Genomic DNA, 7962 nt, shown 5'->3' with positions numbered 1-7962 from the left:
AACATAGAAGGAAAAATATTCCACTTTCATTTCTAATGCAGACATAAATGTTAACCTAACAAGGTTTAATCTCGTTTTGATAATGACAAATCAAGACATATAATTGTGTTGTTAAGTATGTATACATGAATTACAGTATAAAAGCACAATGAAAGATGTAAATTGGAAAGCCATGAAGCACACAAGTAAATGAAAGATGACTATTGACATAAAGCTTGGATGAAGATCAAGCTTAGGGACATGAAGACCTAGTTAGTTTATCATGTGTATTGTAAAATAGGTTTCATCTAAGTACATCTCAATTGGTTTTTGTTACGAAACTCTTAGGTTATTTATTTGGACCCTAGATACCTTTTAAAGTATTGGAAAATATTTTTTTCATAGTCCAAATGTTATTTCAAAAGATTAAAATCATTTTTGGAATTTAAAATATAAAGGAATTTGAATTTCTGAACAAACTGGTCTTGCATTAGAGAGTTCAGGTGACCGAACCTCATGTTCAGTTGACTAAATGGCTATTGCCATTATAAAGTTCTAGACACAATTAGTTCAGGTGACCGAACCTCAGGTTCAATAGACCGAACTTGTTTGGGCAAACAAACTTGGAGTTTAGTCGGCCGAATGGCTACTGCCAGTTTTGAAATTCCTAATCTAATTGGTTCGGGTGACCAAACATTGAGTTTCGTCAACCAAAGTGCTGCTATAAGTTTCACAAACGGTAGAAAATCTTTTCGATTCTTGAATATTAAGTTACCAAAACATGTACAATGACAATAATTCAAAAGATGATATAAATAGCTAACCCTAAATATGATTTACACAAGATATTACACCTATTAATATCAAGGGTGATTTTTGTCGTTCTTGCTAAACAATTTTTCTGTGTTCATATTTTCAAGTTTAGCTTTTCAAAACCAAAAAACCTAGCCTTACTCTTTGAGCTTCATAGCAATACCATTCTGAGAGTGCATTAGATTTGATTGTGTACAATCTACTCTATTCCGAGAGCTTCTTTTCATACAACTCTACTATTACAATTGCTATGTATTTTAACGGTTCTAGCATTGATTCGTTGAACAAGCAAAATGGTGTTTTTTCTTAAGAGGTAACTCCACCTAAGTAAAGGGGAAATGCGACGCTACCTAGTGAAGGAGTGAGGTACTCCACCTAAGAAAAAGAGAGAGGTAATGTAACGAACTCAAAATTTACATCATTTTATATATATATTAACTATTCTGATACCCCCTTCTATGGAACTCAAGCCCTGGAAGGCACTGGGGTAAATCTGAATATCAAATCATACCTATGCAACGGAAACATAATCCATACATCCATACACATCATACAATACTAGGGATTTGTATTTCCAAACCATACTATATAATACATCTCTCTCCACAACATCTGTCCCAAAACACAAAACCCTGCACAAACTTACCCTCTAATCCAGGGTAATCAAATAAACTCTCTATCCGCGAGCTTGGCCAGCTCGCCCAGCTGGCTCACCGGAAAAATATTAAAGTCATAGGGTGAGTTAACGCTCAGTAAGTGGAAATATGCTATTACTAGTGTGTGACGAATAAGTTGCATACTGTTAAAATAACAACTAAACTGTAATAAAATAATAAATCTGTAAAGCATGTCTGTTATTTTCACAATTTATAATATAACTATATCATCTGTACTTTCTACTTTTCATACTGCTAATATCATACTATATTCATCAGATACTGTAAAACTGTATACATATACATAACTGTGCTTTATCCCTAGAACTCTGTATATCATGATTTGACCCCTCATGACAGGGTTGTGCAGCCCATATGCGGGACTTAATCTGATCGGCCCTCCAGATAAGTCAATATACTCTGCACTACCTCAGCCCAGCCAAACTGCATCCACTCCTAGGCTTGGGACTAGCTGCTACCTCGTCAAACTGGCCCCCTCAACCCAGTGAACTGGGGAGCTGCATCCTCTTTGAACACAATTTGATAGTACCCACTCACTATCTGAGATATGTGGTTGCACTCAATCTGTATATAGCAACGGCACCATGCTCTATATTCTTTATCTGTATCTGTCTATAATCATTCCTCAGGGATCTGGTACTATATATATACATATATGCTCTTTTACTATTTTCATCATGTTTCCAAAATTACCATAACGCTATCTTTTGTACTATAAATACTGTAATCTCTGTATACTGTATCTGTAGCATCTTGATGCTATCTCTGTATATCTGTCTATATACTCTGTCTATATACTCTATTTGTATACTCTGTATGTTATGGTAATAGGAAACATGGCATACTATAAATACTGCATATATATTGTTCTGAATAAAGCTATAATATATCGATCTGAGTAAAATTGTAATATACTATTCTGGATAAATATCTGTGATATACTGATCTGTATAAAACTATAACATACTGATTTGAGTAAAACTGTAATATACTATTCTGGATAAATATATGTAATATATTGTATATATCTGTGTAATTAGCATAGTATGATATACTGTAAAAACTATATAAGTTCTTTATCACATAAATATCTACTTAGGCCACACAAGCATTTAAAACTCATATTCTGTAAAACTGGGTAATAAGCTGGTATATTCATATATGTAAAATCTCTGATAACATTATAAAAATTCCTAGCATAGCATATTTCCCTTACCTTATCTCTAAAAGGTCCCTCACTGAACTCTAGCCTTACACCCGCAGGGTTTTCCACTCAACACCCTAAAAACAACATCCTTTAGAACAAAACATCAGTATTTCTTCATGTATTGTATTTCTTATAACCGAGGGAAAGAAAAATCCCGAATAAAATGTCTTACCCTGAGATTGGGATGAAATCCAAACCAACTCCACCAACAATCAGCTCCAGCAGACTTGCAGAGAACTTCACCAGGAGCGTCGTGGTGGCTTCAGATCATCGATCCGATGTAAAACGGACCCGGAATCAAAAAGAGAAGGAGGGAGATGCATTTTAGAGAGAGAAAGAGGGGGTTTACGCTGAAAATTCATCTAAAAATCCAAGTCTTCACTATTTATAGAGCCGAATTCATCGACGAGACACGTCACCTTGTCGACGAGTCCTTTAATAATTTTGTCAACGAACTTCCTCCCTTGTCGCAAAATTTCAAACTGTCCCAAAATTCCTTTTCGGTCTCTACTCATTGATGAGGCATGGCTTCGTCAACGAGGTCCCCTTATGCGCTCGTCGACAAACTCCATGTGTTCGTCAACGAGGCCCTGTGTGTTACTTTTGGGTTATTCCATCCAAAGTGCAATGTTGTCGATGAACATGAAGCGTTCATCAACGTAGCCTACTGCCTCCTTCTGTTTTTGTTTCCATCCCCCCCCCCCCTCTTTATTATTTAAAACATTTATTTTTCGGGTTGTTACAGGTAACTCCATCTACGTAAAGGAGAGAGGCGACTCCGCCTATTGAAGGAGGGTTTGTAAAAGGCATCTTCACCTACTAAAAGTGTGAGGCTTCTCTACCTATTGAAGGAGTGATAGTGAAATCCTCAAAGCGGGTTGCTTGAGGCAAGGACATAGGCACGGTCTCCGGAGTTTGTAAAAAATCTGGTTTCACTCTTTTCCCTTTTCTCTTAATATTTCTAAGCATATTTATTTTTGAAATATATCTATTGTGAATATTTTAGTATTATCGTGTTGGCTGATCATGTATTGGAATCATACTATTTTGAATATTGTTACTACTGGATAGTTTGATCACATATTGAATTTATAGCTACAACTCTTGTATAGTTAAGAATATTTATATTGATATTGACTTGTTATAAATATTTTTTATATTGAGTGGTTGATCACATGCTGAAATCAGTAAATAAAATCGTTTATATTTATAGATATCTATATTGATAGATTTAATTGCTTGGAATACTATTGAAGTAATTGTGAAAATCATAATACTTAAAGCAAATAAAGCTTTCGCGCATAAAATTTTTAAATACCCAATTCACCCCCCCCCCCTCTTGGGATCACACCACAACTTTCAATTGGTATCAAAGCCTCGATGCAATAAATCCTAACAAGTAATTGCATAAAGATCTAATGGCAAACCTAGGTGTGTCCCCATTTAGTGAAGGTCAATCCTCCACAAGGCCTCCAATATTTTGCGGTGTAAACTACACCTTTTGAAAACAAATTGTTAATGTCCGTTCAACTTGAGCACTTGCCTCAAACACGAAACAATCAACAACCACTAATGCAATCACTTGATGATGAAATATACTCAAAAAGAAATCAAACAATGATAAGAAGAATAAAAAAAAAAACAACTAAAAGGCACAAGATTTACATGGTTTGGCGATAGCCTACGTCCACGGAAGCAGCACTTGGGTTTTCACTATGATCAATGAAGCTTACAAGCTTTGAAACTTACTTGAAGCTTAATCCCATCTAAGGCTACATGATGATGTTTATATAACAATATAATGTGTACAAAAGTGTTCTAGTATAACTAAACTACATCTGTAGAAATCCCTAAAGGAAAATCCTCCAAATAAGCCCAATTTAGTTACAAGCCCCCTATTTGAATTTACGTAATTTGCGCTGACGAAAATTTTCGAAAATTTGACCAAACCATCAATGGTTTAGAGCAGAAGAAAACATCATGTAGCTGTTGTATGAAACCGTCTACGGTTTGCCCTCCGTGGTTGTACCTTGCTTCTCTCCCTTTGTCCCTCGCGTCATGTAACTTTCTCCGGTACATGTGATCCACTATGAATATGAGTCACATCCCCAAAAATATCCACCTTGGCGAATATTCACCACCTTGAAAATCTGAAAGCATAATCGTTGCTCCACCCGGGCCTGTAGATCGGCACTTGCCTCCCCTCTAACACTTGGATACGTAAACCAAGTCCAAGCCACGCTTGAACTTTACCGTGGTAACTGGAACTCCACCTAGTTGAATACCCAACTCCTTGACTGATCATTAAAACCACAATACTACCTTGGCAGCCTTTGCCTCTACCAAGAACGCCGATCTAGTTATAACAAGCGCACCTTAAGACTGTACCCTTTGACTTCCAATAATTAGGCCTTCCCACAACATACCCCATTGTAAGCCTCATGTCTTAAAACCCCCAATGTAGTCTCCATCTGCGAACCTCACAACTGATAGAACCCTTTGTTGCCTACTAATGTACCCAACTATACTAGCATAGGAAACCTTTGACACGACTCAAACATCACCGTCCATCAATGAGTACTGAGCGGTAGACTGTTTACTTAAATTCACCAATGGTGTACCATGACCGGTTTAACACTAACCATGCTAAACCTCACCAATACTTGATTCCCAAAACCACCCTGATATAACCACAATATCCATGTAGTTTTGTCCATACAGCCACCCTAAGATAACACCAATCTCCCTGCAGCTACAAAGTCACCCTGAGATAATCCCAATCTCCCTATAACTTTAACCTTGCAAATCTCCAACCCAAGAATACTCTTGGCAACAATTAACTCCTTTATGTCAACTTCCTTTCGCAACAGAGTCCCTGCCTAATTACCTCAATCGGAACCTTTCCAGCAATTGGCATATCCCTTACATAAAACAACAGAATACTTGTCCACTTGCAATCTATCTCCATATTCCTCTCTAGAAGCACGACCAACCCCACGTCTGATTCTTATACAGTACCTCCATCTCCTCTACCATGGCACCTATCCACCTAGCCTTCTCCTAGTTATGCACTCCCTCTTGAAAGGTAGTAGGATCCTCCCTGGTAGTAATGGTTGCATAAGACATCATATCACACCTAGGCGGTGGCCTAATAGTGCCTCTGAGCCCATTGTGATCCTACTAGTCTCCCGAGTTTGAGGTCCCTGCATTTCTGCCCCGAGTCTGAAACTCCACCTACATCACAATCTTCTTTATGCTCTAGTTTATCCTTTGATACTGCAAGTCTCATGAGTTAGAACTCCGTGCACTCCTACTCCGAGTCTCCAACTTCATCTGCACAACATGCTCATTATAGCTACTACAACTTTCTGGCACCCGTTTCTCTTCATCTACCTAAGTACGCTGTCTCATGGCTTTAACACCTAAAACCATCTCTTCGCCAATCATCACCCTATTTGCCATTGGATCACCCAGCTTGAACCCATCTTTATTATATACCGGAAAGATGCACTGTCTGAACATAACACTAAGCCTGGATCCTAACTCACTAGAAACATGCATAGCTGGACCTCCAAATTCTACCACATAACCAGTCCAAGCCTCTCTTGCAACTCTCCCATCTAGTGATTCCTTTGGCCATCAATTATCCTAGAAAAATTCCATACTCACTAACTTCACCAAGAAGTTCCTTGCAACCACTACATACACCATGCCCTACTCACAAAAAATCCCTGAACGCTAGCGTACTTCGCAACAATATCTGACCTAAGGAACTCTTTCTCGATCTGGTACTCCACCTCAACCACAAGTTACACCTAGCAAACAACTCCAACTTGTGTCGCATGAGATACCCCCAAACCTTTCGTGATAACCTTACAAAATATCCATGTCCAACTCGTGATGTTGCCCTCTCCAGTTCCCAAACATCCATACCAATGTAGTTAAGAATACGCACCATTTTGTGTGTGATTACATTACACAAAATGGTTTTTCCTGACTCAAAACTCACAACTGCAACTCCACCTACAACTGTATTACCCTGCAGTATATAGAGATTCCCTGCTATCCTCTGTACCTTCATCACCATCAAAATGTCATCACTCACCATCATCCTCCTACCTTTGGACATGTAACTATACCCGTCATAATCCAAAACACCTAATGATATCACGCTCTTTCATAGATCAGGTGTATGTCTTACCCTACACAACGTCTTTACCATTCCGTCATACATCTTGATCCTGATATGTCCCATCCCGATAACTTTGCAAACCGCACTGTTTCCCATCAGAACGGAACTAGGACTCACCAATATGTAAGTAGTGAACTAGGCTTTATTGGGTGTCATGTTAAAAGAACATCCCAAGTCTAGGATCCAAGAACCCATGAGGCATTATGAACCTAATGAATAGTAAGCACCTCACCATCACTGCTCTCCGAGTCCCCTTTTTAAACTACATGCACAGATTTTAACGAACCCCCTTAAGCTTTTGTATTTCCCTTCTCCCACTCTAGACATTCCGATTTTATGTGCCATAGTTTCCCCTGCACTTAAAATAGTGAACATCATTCTTCCTCCTAGAGTGAGTTTTATTACCACTCAATCCACTTTAGGACTTGCCTCTCCCATGATCCTGATTACCCTTTGCCACAAGCCATTCACTAAGTGAACCCTCATCGTTGGTCTTCTTCCTTTGATGGAACCCCAACAATGCACTCGTGATGTCCTCCAACTCCAGGGTTTCTTTCCCCCAAGTTAGTGTCATAACTAGATTCTCATATTTAGGCGACGTAGATAAGGAATTCAGCAACATCAATGCTTTGTCCTCCTCCTTGAACTTCACATCAACTCGCCCCATATCACTAATGATCTAATTAAATGTGTTGATGTGCTGAGTCAAGTCCGAACCCTCCACCATCTTAAGCCAATAAAGCTTTTACTTAAGATACAGCTTGTTCGAAATTAACTTGGACATGTATCGATGCTCCAATTTCAGCCCAACCACCACCGGCGAGTCCTCATCCATGATATGATACAACACATCATCTGTAAGAACCCAAACCGTGATAAAGGGGTTTAAATAAATAAGATAGGGGAAAATTGAGAATTTGGCATATTTCGTCAAGGAAGCCAGATTTCGTCGACGAAGCCTTTGTTCTTCTAGTCAATGAAATTTAGAGACTCGTCGGTGAGGAGAAGCCGAGGAATCTTGGAAAAATCGAGATCCCAGATTCGTCGAAGAAGCCACCGATTCGTCGACAAGGCCACCGATTCATCGACGAAAT

This window comes from Malania oleifera, chromosome 6, assembly GCF_029873635.1.
Source record: "Malania oleifera isolate guangnan ecotype guangnan chromosome 6, ASM2987363v1, whole genome shotgun sequence".
Taxonomy (NCBI): domain Eukaryota; kingdom Viridiplantae; phylum Streptophyta; class Magnoliopsida; order Santalales; family Ximeniaceae; genus Malania; species Malania oleifera.
The sequence above is the reverse complement of the archived record's forward strand: the minus strand, read 5'-3'. Positions refer to the sequence as shown.